Source organism: Tiliqua scincoides, chromosome 1 (genome assembly GCF_035046505.1).
Source record: "Tiliqua scincoides isolate rTilSci1 chromosome 1, rTilSci1.hap2, whole genome shotgun sequence".
Classification (NCBI taxonomy): domain Eukaryota; kingdom Metazoa; phylum Chordata; class Lepidosauria; order Squamata; family Scincidae; genus Tiliqua; species Tiliqua scincoides.
Genome location: NC_089821.1, coordinates 24,539,480 through 24,551,709, shown reverse-complemented (window position 1 = coordinate 24,551,709; position 12,230 = coordinate 24,539,480). Strand labels below are relative to the sequence as shown.

Sequence of the window (12,230 nt, the reverse complement as noted above, 5' to 3'; positions counted from 1 at the left end):
TTCGTCCCTCTGCTGTTACATGTCAGAAGTGGAGGGTCAGGCTTCCAGTGTTCTCTCTAATGTAGCAGTATCAAACATGAAGCCTTGGGGCTGGATGCACCCCATGGAAGCTCTTTATCCGGCCCTCAGTCTCTCCCAGCACCACCATCAGCTGCTCCTGCTTCTGAAAGAGCAGCCAACATGATTTTTGGGCTCTCCCATATCATGAAAATATGATCAAAATTTGCTTATTTTCTCTTTGGACACTTACAGCTAATGAGTTCCTAAGTGAGAAAAAAAGTGTTTATTTCTGGTTCTGACTTGCTTAATGGCATCACTTCTAGCCCTCAGCAGACATAATGAATGGTATCTGGCCTGCTGTATGAAATGAGTTTGACACCCCTGCTCTATGCCTGACTTTTAGGTGGGTGAGTAAAGGCCATTGGGAGTTCCCCATCTGGTGGGTAGCCTAGGGAACCAAGTTCCTTTTTCCCATGAACAGGCAACATTTGCAGCAATTTCCAACTTGTGGAGCTGCCAAAGGCCCCTTGTCAAGTAACTGAATATAACACAGGCCCACAAAATTGAGGGTCAGAAAAGTTTTTCCCAAATTTTATGATGGTTTGATATTAATTTGGGGTTCCAATTTCAAAAATGGCATCCGTTTTGTCTTATCATGTCTAGTTTTGGAGATACAGTATAGCCTCATTAGTGAATGGTTCAAGCAGCTTCCTCATGAAGGAGCCATGGTGTAGACTTCCTCATGAGGAAGCTGCTTGAACCATTCACTAAAGAGACTATGCAGTGTCTTCAAAACTAGATGTGATAAGGCAAAATGGATGCCATTTTTGGAATCAGCACCCCAAATATACCCAGGAATTTGTGTAACGTTTAAGGAAGCAAAATGTGTGTTGGCCTTTGTAATCTCTCCAATGTTCAAATGGCAAGTAGATGTCATCTACTTTGATCCCACAGTTGTCTGTAACTCGGTACTGCTTAAATCATTGCTAGTTCTTTGGCATACCTTCAGTTGTTTGAGCGATTCAGAGTAATCTCCTGCAATACACCCTTCCTATTTAGTTACCCAAAGCACTAGACCACAGTGCCTCTTTCATGAACCCCACTGGGTTAAGTCCATCACAAAGCATCATGGCATTTCATGTGATGAAATCCCACCATTTGCTATATGGGGTCTGAAGATATCCCTGATTTGGGGATAATTAGAACAACCTCAGTCCTGTAACTGGTTATGTAGGGTTTTTTTTTTTCTTTTGTTCTGATTCAATCTGGCTCATAGCGAAGCAGTCAACAGAGAATTCTCTCACAGATGCAAACTCTGATTCACTCGGCTCCCTTTAGAATGGTTATGTGGAGCTGAACTGAATTATGTCTTAGGGCAGAGCACCCGGAGGACCACTTTCCCATGAGCACATGAATCCAGGCTTATGGAAAAATCTTAAAGCTTTATGTGTCCTCTGAGTAACCTGAAAAATAGTTTGATACTGCAGTTCTTTCACCAATAAAAGTTGATCCATTAGGAATTATTACCACCATCCTACTTAACTTGGTAGGAATTAAGACTTGGGAGGTGTGGAATTACATTTTCAACACCAGAGGGCATAAGTGATCCTCTGGGCCATGCATGCATTTTGGGGGTGAGGGCAGACATTGGTTTAAAAAAAAAAGTTTAGACTCCAAATATTTCCCTTAAGTAAAAATCTGGATGGTGTATGTGTATGTGCGAGAGAGAGAGAGTGAGTGCTAAATTCCTAATTTCACATTAGTAAAGAGAACAAAAAGTCTTGTAAGCACCTTAAAAAAGCTGACTTTTTACAGCATACCACAATATGTTTATACTGTGCTAAATGCATTGGTTCTCATACATTTATTGTCACGTAAGCATATTGTAGCACACTGTATGCTATGTTTAAAAAAAAAAGTGTCGAACTTTAAGGTACTGTAAGACTCTTTTTCAACAGACATCACACAGCTACCCTTCTGGAAATCATGAGAAATAGTTTCACTTCAGATATTTGCAAGCTATTATCTCCCTTCCTTCCCCTGACCCTCCCACCTAGCTAATAGAGAGCCCAGCTAGGTCATTGTCAGAATGTTCTCTTTGGGAAGGGAGTCCTGCAGAGGCTCCCCTGCGAAGCGGGGAGGAAGCTACTGGCTTGCGCCTTTTGTAGAGTGCAGCACCCTCCATAGCATTTACTCATTAGTCTCTCCCCTGCTTTTTCTGACACTCAGCCTTGCTCTCAGGGGAAGTTCATTTAAAAAGGGAAGCTGTTAATGAGAACTTGTCAGCTTCCCTCCTGAGAGAGCTCTCTCAGGCTGCATGGATGCAATTAACCCTGTAGCACATCCCATCTGTTAAGTGTTTCCATCAGCCACACCAGGGAAGGTACAAGTGAAGGCAGCCCCTGTCCTTTGCTTTAGAGCTGTCCAGAAAAAACCTTGATCTTCTTTCCCTCCCCCCCCCCGCCGCATCTTGTGAGGAAAAAAATTCCCCCTTTCCCCTCTACGCCAAGAGACAACTTACTTATCTGTGTGCCTCTGATGATGCTTGCTGCTGTTTTCCCACTTCTGCTTCATTCAGAAGAGCACCACATTTCTTTTTAGCAAGCAGCAGGGATTATTTGGTGGGGGTGGGGTCTCATGCTGACCTTGCTGTTGCCAGGGATTATATTGCACCCCCACCCCACTGGCCCTGCAAGTGGAAAACGGAGAAGTGGAAGATGGTTCGGGATTGCAAATGGATGCACTGTGGTCTGCAAGATGCCCAAGTAATTGAGGAAATGCCCTTCATTTACATGTGTTCTGCCACTGAAGCTAAGCAAGGTCTTACCCCATAAGCGGACTGGGTGGAAAACCTTCAAGAACCATTTGGCAGCTGCTTTGCTGCCCAACACCAGAACCAGGGGACTTGCACTAAAACTGAGTGTTTCAGGAGTTAGAACAGACAAAAGAAAATTTCTTGGTGCGTAATTAACTGTGGAACTCCTTGCCACAGGGTGATGATGGCACGTGGCCTACAAGCCTTTAAAAGGAGATTGGATAATTTTATGAAGGAAAATTCCATTACAGGTTACAAGCCATGATGGGTTTTTGGTTTTATAAGTAAGCTACCTCAGAATGCTAGGTGCAAGGGAGTGTCACCAAGATGCAGGCCTTTTGTTGTCTTGTGTGCTCCTTAGGCATTTGGTAGTCCACTGTGAGTTACAGGAAACTGGACTAAATGGGCCTTTGGCCTGACCAGCAGGGCTCTTCTTATGTTCTTGTTTGCTGTGTCCTCTCTCCAATTTCCCTAACGCCCCCACATATCCTTAGTTTTGCTAAATCCTCTTCAGTTTCTCCAAAATCTTATTGCTTTCCTGTCCCAAGTGCTACAAATTCTCATTTTGATAATCTCTCCCTTACCTTCTTATACCTTACCTCATCTTTCTCTCTTTTAGTGGTGGGGGTGTTATCCTTCCATTCCCTGTTTAAAAACTGACGCAAGATGGCTCACAGTAACTAAAAACAATGAAACCAATGAATAAATACACAATACAAATAAAGGCAGTCTCTAAAATCCAATAACACCATTCTGGTTTAGTAAGAGTATAGTTCACAACTGCATTTAACAACTGTAGAAGAGGGAGCCACGCGTATCTCCCTGGGGAGATAATTCCCGCATATAATGCCATTACTAATCATGCCACTACTAAGAAGGTCCTGTCTTTGCGATGCCTGGTTTTAGAGGGTTCACTATTACACAGGATGTCTCCCCATACTCTAGGGCTCAGAGCATTAAGCTTATTCGTTAATAAGCTGCTTTCCTTTTACTGTGCATCTGCAATCCCTTGTTTTGTTACGACAGGTGCTATAAAGTGTGAATAACTTAGATTAGATATTGTTTACTCCCCTAGTTCTCCTCTCTAAATATCTGTGAAGAGTATATAGGTAAACTAGAGTTGTTTTGCTCTCTGTAAGGTAAGTTGTAGCAGTATGAAGGGAGCACTGTATGTATTTCAAGTGAATCCACTGTCAGAAAGTGAGCCTTCTTCTGAATCCTGTACTTGATCTGTACCTATGTCCAGAAAAGGTATTCTTGCATGCTAACAGACCACTTAGGCAAGAGAATCTTCTTTCCCCTATCTGTCCCATCACCTTTGAGCTCATCACATATATTTTAAAGTGTGCATTTGGCAGGGTCTTTGTAATGAGAGAGTTCCCAAACTTTGCTAGAGCGCTCCCTGCCCTTAAATTGCCATATAACGGCTACACATCTTTATTTGAAAGTAAGTCTCATTGATTTCAGTAGGGATTTTACTTCATGGTGCACGTATAGGATTGCAGCCCATGCTGAAGCATCATTCAGAGGTCTCATGGAACACAGTAGGTCTTCCCCCACCCACCCCCAACTAAGCATTTCCTTTATTTGTGAATCACTGGAGGCAGTCCCCATGAAAGCTAATGCTCAACAGAGTAGATGGAATATTGTGTTGCTTTCTCTTGTATGCATAAATGTGTCTTTAAACATATCCACTATTCAAAATGTTCAGAGCAGGTGAAGCATGTAGCTTCTCTAACCTCAAATCCCATGTCTCATGGAAAAAGCTAATAGTATTTTTTCAGTCACTTAGAAAAAGGCTAACTCTAGCTGTGTGGTGTGGTAATTAGTGTGAGACCAGGACCCAGAAGAACCTGGGTTCAAAGTCCCTCTCAGACATGGCTCCCAATGAGTGACCATGGACAAGACACTCAACCTAACTTACCTCACAAGGTTGTTTTGAAAATAAAACATGGAGGAGGAAATCATGTATACCAACAAGAGTCTCTTACTGGAAGGCTGAGATAAAAATAGCATGAATCAATACAGATAAATAAACTCTTACAAATTGGTGGTGGGGGAATGATAAAATGGAGATTGCTACAATAGATTAACTTGCACTTATATCCTGTTCTTTAAAAATAGCTCAGAAGAATTTTGTCTACCTCATAAAATGCATAACACTATTAAAAACTTCTCGGAACATTGTAAATACAGTATGTCTTACATTTTTTTGTCTTTTTTTGTATTTGCATACTGAGGCAAATGGGCTCCTGCCTTTCCTATAAGCAATCTTTGCCCTGGAATCTTAACTATTTTTCACATTTTAACTACTATCTTAACTATTTTTCACTTTTTTATACTTCCTCTAGGGAGCTTAGGGCAGTTTACATAGTTCCTTTCCTCCTTCTGTCCTCACAACAAGCCTGCAAGGTAGGTGGGGCTGAGTGGTGATGACTGGCCCAAGGTCACCCAGGGGCTGTGTCACCATTGGAGCTGTGTGGTTGCCATTTCCACCTGACCACTTCCTAGCCTTCTCCAGAAGAGGTCAGTTGATGGGGCCAACACGCATCGCTAATTCTCACAACATTGTTGTCCCCATCCGGACTTGGATCATGTCACTGTCTCTTTGTGACGTTCTGAGAATCCAAATGTGTAGAAGATTCGACTTCATTTGCATTGTTGGCATTGGTCTGCATTTATCTGAAATATTGTCTGTGAGTGCTGTGGTTTATTTTGTTTCATCTTTTTGCTTGAAAATGTGAGACAGAAGCTTACACTGCAGGACTGGGCTGCAGGAGGCAAGACCACAGTTCATCATTCTGTCCAAACCACATGTATGTTTAAGGGAAGGGACTCGCTCAGCTCTCACCAGAGCAGTAGAATGTACGAAGGATGACTAAACTTTCACGGACATGTTTCATTTTTTCAGAGTAAGAGTTTGATCATGCACAGAGTGCTTATGTTCTGTTATGTCCCAGACTTGGTGTGATGCTAGGCTCACCTTGGTTCTGGGGACACAATGAGTATGGCATCTCATACCACAATGGCAGGCGAGTCCAGATTTCTGATGGTTCTGAGCAAGGGTATCTAAGGGGCTCTTCCACCTGCCAACCTGTTTTTCATTCAGCTTATTTCTCATTTCCATCCCATCACCACCACTATTTTGCTGCCGGATGGGGTTGGAGGTTTCAGGATGGTCGCTCTGCTTGTTGTGGAATGAGGGAGGGATACATGAAAACTATAGGAGGGTGGTTTGCTAAGTTTTCCACTAGGTTACCAACTCTGTTTCTCCACCTCTGCTTCCCTGCACAGAACCTGCTGGGTCTAAAAATTCTGGACAGTTTATGAGATGAGTTTGGTCAGCATCAGGCCAGGATGGGAGGGACAAAATCCATGGGGCCCAGGCCATGATAACACAAACTATTTATAGGTGGGGCCTTGTTATCTGTGAGGGGTCAATTCTCAGACCCCCGACCCCCCCCCCCCCCCGTGGATAGTGAAAACTATGGATAAGCAGATCCATGGTTTTTTGCCCCTAAAAACCTCTGAATGTTGCAGGAGCTCTGCTCCGATTGCCTCTGGAGGGCTTTCTGAAGCCCACAGAGGTGTGGGTCTAAGAATGGCCCTTAAAGTGTGTGCCAAAAAAATGCTAGTTCTGGTTTCCCTTGGGAAACAGGAGGTGACATTTTTGGAAGTGACTTTTTTTTTTTTTGCCTTATGGGCCATTCTGAAGCCCTCCAGAGGCAACCAGAGCACAGCTCTGGTCGCCTTCGGAGGGCTCGGGTGGGACCAAGTCTGGATAGCACAGGTTCAGGGGACCCACATTAAGCCAGATCTGTGGATGTGAAATCCACGGATAGTTTGGGTACCTCAATTTTAGCCTATCCAGGGCTGTGTTCCCATTGAGTATGGCAGCTCATACCACATTGGCAGGTGGGTCCAGATTTCTGACTATAACTTAAATCCACTTTCAATGCACTTCTATTAACCCAATGCATTTAGGAAAGGGAGGGGGGACAATCAAACATCTTGCCCTAGGCACAGTCTCAGCTCTCAGGAGCCCTGGTCAGCCTAATCAAGGACCTCCAATCAGGGTTGAGCTTCTGTTGGCCTTTACTGTACATAAAATGGTACTAAACAGACTTTTTTCTGCTAGGAGAGATTTTTAGAAAGAATAGAGCAGTGTTTCTCAAACTGTGGGTCAGGACCCACTAGGTGGGTCATGAACCAATTTCAGGTGGGTCCCCATTCATTTCAATATTTTATTTTTAATATTTTATACGATGCTACCATGATATGTGACTGTATTTGGGAAAATGTTACAGATCTGAACTTTTAACAGGCTACTCTGTATATGCTTTTAAATAGTCCATGGGGCTTACTCCTGGGTATATGTGGTTAGGATTGCAGCCTAGAATTGTTAAAAATGTCCCTGCTTGATGATATCACTTCCGGTCACGACATCAGTTCAAGTGGGTCCTGATGGATTCTCATTCTAAAAAGTGGGTCCCAGTGTTAAAGTTTGAAAGGATTTGGACTAGACTCTGGTTAGGACCTTGACTCTTGTAGTCTCCTCTGCTTCCCTAACATCTTATGGTACAGAAAATAGTTTAACTTATAGTTTAACTTAACTGGGATACGGAAAAATAATTTACAGAAAATAGTTTGACTTAACTGGGGCTTATTAGATGTGAGCACTATACAGAAGTTCTGAAGTTCTGACCTGTTTTTCCTTGAATGCCAGTGGCAGAGGCTAATTTCTCCTGTGCTAAGAATAAGGCACGAAAAGTGGGAGTTCTCCTTGAAGCTGTTTTTAATTGGAATTGTGCTGTAGACAGTTAATAGGTTAAAAGCATTTTAATTAGCTAAAGCGGTGCTCCCAATTAATCAGTAAGCAGATTGTAAATGCATTAAAATTATTTTTAGCACTAGTACCTGTACGTATAAAAACTGCAGATAGTCACTCCTGTTTTAAGAAGCGTTCCCTACCACCTGAGAGAAGATAAAATGCCTTTTCTATACCTTCTGAAAATGCAACTTTGAATCCTTTGCGTAGAAAGGCAGGATAAAAATATTGTAAATAAATAAGATGGTTACTGCAATATCTAATCTTTACAATACCAAAAGCATAATCTTTTAGGACAAAGTTCCAAACAACACAGTCCTGGAACGTGCTGGAATCCCTAGCATGTATGCCCTGCTATTGTATGCCCTGCTATTGTATGTATATTGTATATATATATTGTATATATTGTATGTATATTGTATGTATATTGTATATATATATTGTATATATTGTATGTATATTGTATGTATATTGTATGTATATATTGTATGTATGCCCTGCTATTCAGAGCGCGATACCATAGTCTTTCGAGACTGAAGGTTGCCAATACTGATGCCCTGCTGAAACAGAGACGCCTGCGTTGGCTCGGTCATGTCGTGAGAATGGATGATGGCCGGATCCCAAAGGATCTCCTCTATGGAGAACTCGTGCAGGGAAAGCGCCCTACAGGTAGACCACAGCTGCGATACAAGGACATCTGCAAGAGGGATCTGAAGGCCTTAGGAGTGGACCTCAACAAGTGGGAAACCCTGGCCTCTGAGCGGCCCGCTTGGAGGCAGGCTGTGCAGCATGGCCTTTCCCAGTTTGAAGAGACACTTGGCCAACAGTCTGAGGCTAAGAGGCAAAGAAGGAAGGCCCATAGCCAGGGAGACAGACCAGGGACAGACTGCACTTGCTCCCGGTGTGGAAGGGATTGTCACTCCCAAATTGGCCTTTTCAGCCACACTAGGCACTGTTCCAGAACCACCTTTCAGAGTGCGATACCATAGTCTTTCGAGACTGAAGGTTGCCAACTACTAATCTTTTAGATGCATCATCTAGAAGCAAAGACAGTATGGTTTATTCTTTAGAACTGGTAGCGTAGCCGGGGGGCGGTGCAGTAAAAAATCAGGTGTTGCAATGTGCTGTGTAAGCATCCCCTCCCACAAACTGTTGGAGCCGTTCGGGGCAGCAGCAGCAGTGTGCAGGCACTCATGCATCCATGTTTCCACTGCTACCTAGAATGGCTGTGGCAGCAAGTGGGGGGGGTGTTACTCGGCGCATTGTGGCACCTGCTGTACTTACCAGGCCACCCCCCGTTTGGCTATGCTACTGTTTAGAACTGCTTCTTTTCTCATATGTAAAATAATACAGAAGTAATCAATTGATTGAGTAATCAATTAAGATTTCTCTAAACATGTTTTAATCAGTCAGGTGACAGTCTTAGCTTCCATAAGAGGAAAGATTTCAGTCTTTCCAGCTTAAGAGCCTGAAGAAGAGCTCTGTGAAGTCCTGGAATGTACGTTACTTTCTTCCAGTTACCCGAGCAAATGTTGATGTTGATGTTGATGATCCAATAACGAAGTTAATTGTGTAAGGGTATTTAAATTCCCTTGGGACGTTGAAAATCACATTTGCAAGCTATCTTGTTGCAGGAGTTAGCTCTGGAGAGAACTTATGTGCTTACCACTGTAGCAGCTGGGGCTTTTAAGAAGAATACCTGCAACTGCAATCCTTCTGTTAAAAAGCCACGAGAAAAACTATCTACAATGCACACCCCCTTCTCCATTGCACTCCTTGCTGAGACTTGCTTCAATGGGATTGGGAAAGAGATATTCTAGTTATTTGAATTTCAGTTGATTGGGCCAGCCGCTGTCTTTTACTCACCAGTCCTATTTTTGCCCTTCCCCAGTGGAATCTCATTGTGGTACTTGTGTATCAGTGAACCAACCACGGCTCACTTACACAATCACCCTTCAACCTGGTAAAGGAGGTCTGATGCTCAGAGAGCTTGCTTGTGCCAGTTGGGGGAAGCAGTGCAAGTACCCATGTTCTTGTGCTTTCCTTCTCAAAATGTCACACAGGAATAGGCTGAAAAACCCACCTGCATTTGGGGGGGGGGCTGTTTTTACCATTTGGGTGTATAAGACAGCCAGCATCCTTTCTTGGTCTCAGGGTGCAATGCTGTGAAACAAGCCTCTGAGCCTTTCATCATCTGCAGATAACCTTCAGAGGCTATTGCTTCTATCTCTAACGGTAACTGCTGCAGGGACCCAGGTTCCACTCACCACATCAGTTAATGATATCCTGTGTGAGGTTTTTGAGATATCCATCAGCATAGCGGTAGCAAGACAGTTGGCGGAGCACTCTAGAACTTTCTCCTTTCCTGCTTTTTATGCGGCAGTACAATGAGTCAGGTTTATTTGTCGGTCCAGGAGGAAATGGACTCGGGAATTGTATGGGTAGGGTATTTGGCACTGAAATCATCTTGTGGCCTTTGCTTTGTGATATAGATGCAGATATTTTCTTGTTCATTCTTTGAACAACAGCATATTCTGAATTTGGATTACCAAGGGTTGTTCCTGCCTTGAAATGAATGAAAGCCGTAGAGCCGAAGCAGTTGTTGGATTCAACTATGTAACCATGTTTACATTTTCCAGCTAAATTGTCCAATGTACTTGTGCAAGCAGTTGCATAAGTATGTAACATTTGAAATAGGGTGAGAAGTAAACTTCAAGGAGGCCTCAAGTTAAGGTGTGTAAGGGATGTTGTACCTTTTATGCAGCAGGACTTGTTTACATTTACAGCAAACAACCATGTGTCTGACTCAATTAAGGTTCCATGATTGTGTGTGCCTACATAGAGCCAGCTGGTGCAGCGGTTAGAGCATCGGACTTGGAGCATGACTGTTGCTTGGCCTTGAACCTCACAGGACAACTGAGAGAAAGTGACTGTCCCACATATCTCATAAGGTTGTTGTGAGGAAAAAATTAGGAGGGGGAAAGGAAACTATGTATGCCACCTTGAGCTCCTTGGTGACTTATAAATAAAACCAAATAAACTTTTAAAGATGCACGTGCATGTAAGTTGATCGCCCCCAATTCATTTGCACTTTGGGGAACACCGGCATCTGTACACTTGTGGCATTGAGTGGTCCTTAATTAAACTCTTGCAAGGCCCAAGAGTGATCAGCTCAGTAATTTTAGGGTCCACAAATTAAAATGTGAACTTTTAAACTGAGAAAATACTTAACTGTTCAGCATTGCAGTTAACCATACTTGGCTACTCTGCCCTTCCAAATGATTAGTGATTTTTTGTATTTTCTGTTGCTTAGCGGATAAGAGACCTGCATCTTCATTCAGTGTTAAAATGTATCCCTGTGCAAAGAAGATCTGAAAGGCACAGTGAATCTGCAACATGTGAACTTGCCATTTTTTTGTTTTCTGGTATGGAGACACAGCGATGTGTGCATTAATTAAGACTGTCAGACTTGGAAGGAGGCTCCAACTGATGGCGTATTAAAAAGTTGATTGATTGACTTCCTTTTACAGAGGAGAAAGAGGACAAAAGCCTAAAAGGAAGAATCAAGATGGTTGGAAGATACCGTCACCTATGCCTGAGACTGAAGCTGCCTCATATAGTTGTCTTGGGCAGTGGATTGATAGGAAATGCCGTGTCTGTGTGCTTCTCCTACTTTTCATCCTCCTCGGATTTGAAAAGGTACAAGTGGAAAAGATAGTGTGGAGGAGAGAAGAGTGATGGGTTGAAACGGCATCACTCCAACCAAACCCTCTTTTCTCTGCTCTGCTTTCTTTTCTGCTCCATTCCTTTCTTCCTTTTCAAATCCAAGGAGCTGAAGGAGCAATAGTGGCTGGCAAGCCACCAGGTTGGGGAAGGGGGTAGCGGGCAGGCATTTGTGCTGCCGCAGTCACCAGAAGGTCTTGAGCCAGGTCTTCCTCCACTCAAAAAAAAAAAAAAAAAAAGCCTGCTCCCCAATTAAACATAGTGAGAACTACGTTGATGGTGCAATATCCACATGGATGTATCACAGCCATTGTTGATGTGATGATGATCAGGACAAGAGTACTATATTCATCTTGCCCAATTTGGCTGGGCCCAAACCTACTGCAAAACAGGAAACAGTGGAAAAGAGATGTAGCAAAAGTGGCATGGAAGGTTGTACACATTTGTGCTGAGGAAGTAGGTTTGAGTTTTCTTCCCTAAACGTTGCTTGTTCTCCTTCACTGTGGCTAAATCTGCAGGTGTGTCCACGAGGAGAAGCAGAAGCTATTTAATGAAGGCAAAGCAGATGCAATTGCGAGTTCTTGGCTTGCATAGGAAGCCCCTTAGGGGAATAATTTTGCTGTCATGGAGCAGAAAATCACCTGATGCCCTGTTGGTTTGGCTGCAGTGGGTGGGGCTCTTAGCCCGTCACCATTCCTCAGCTAATTAAAATAGCAACAGTGGATTGCTGAATACCCTTGTATTCAGGCCAACTGATAAAGGCATTGTGCTGCTGATGCTGTTTGGATGTTTTTCAGCAAGCCAACATGGCAGACTGCATTATTTTGCCAGGTAACAGAGAATCATTTGAAAGCAAGAGCTGTG

At 43.2% G+C, this 12,230-nt stretch overlaps 1 protein-coding gene across 6 annotated transcripts in view; it reads left to right on the top strand.

Moving 5' to 3' along the window:
• The window catches only part of DGKZ (diacylglycerol kinase zeta), a 131,959-nt gene that overhangs the window by 48,833 nt on the left and 70,896 nt on the right, over positions 1-12,230 (top strand). The window contains exon 1 of one of the 6 annotated variants that reach the window (XM_066634502.1): positions 12,144-12,197. The exons of the other annotated variants lie outside the window; for them this stretch is intronic. The gene's annotated coding sequence lies outside the window, so the exon portion shown is untranslated. Of the gene's footprint in view, positions 1-12,143; positions 12,198-12,230 lie in introns of those variants that run through there. 6 annotated transcript variants of the gene reach the window in all.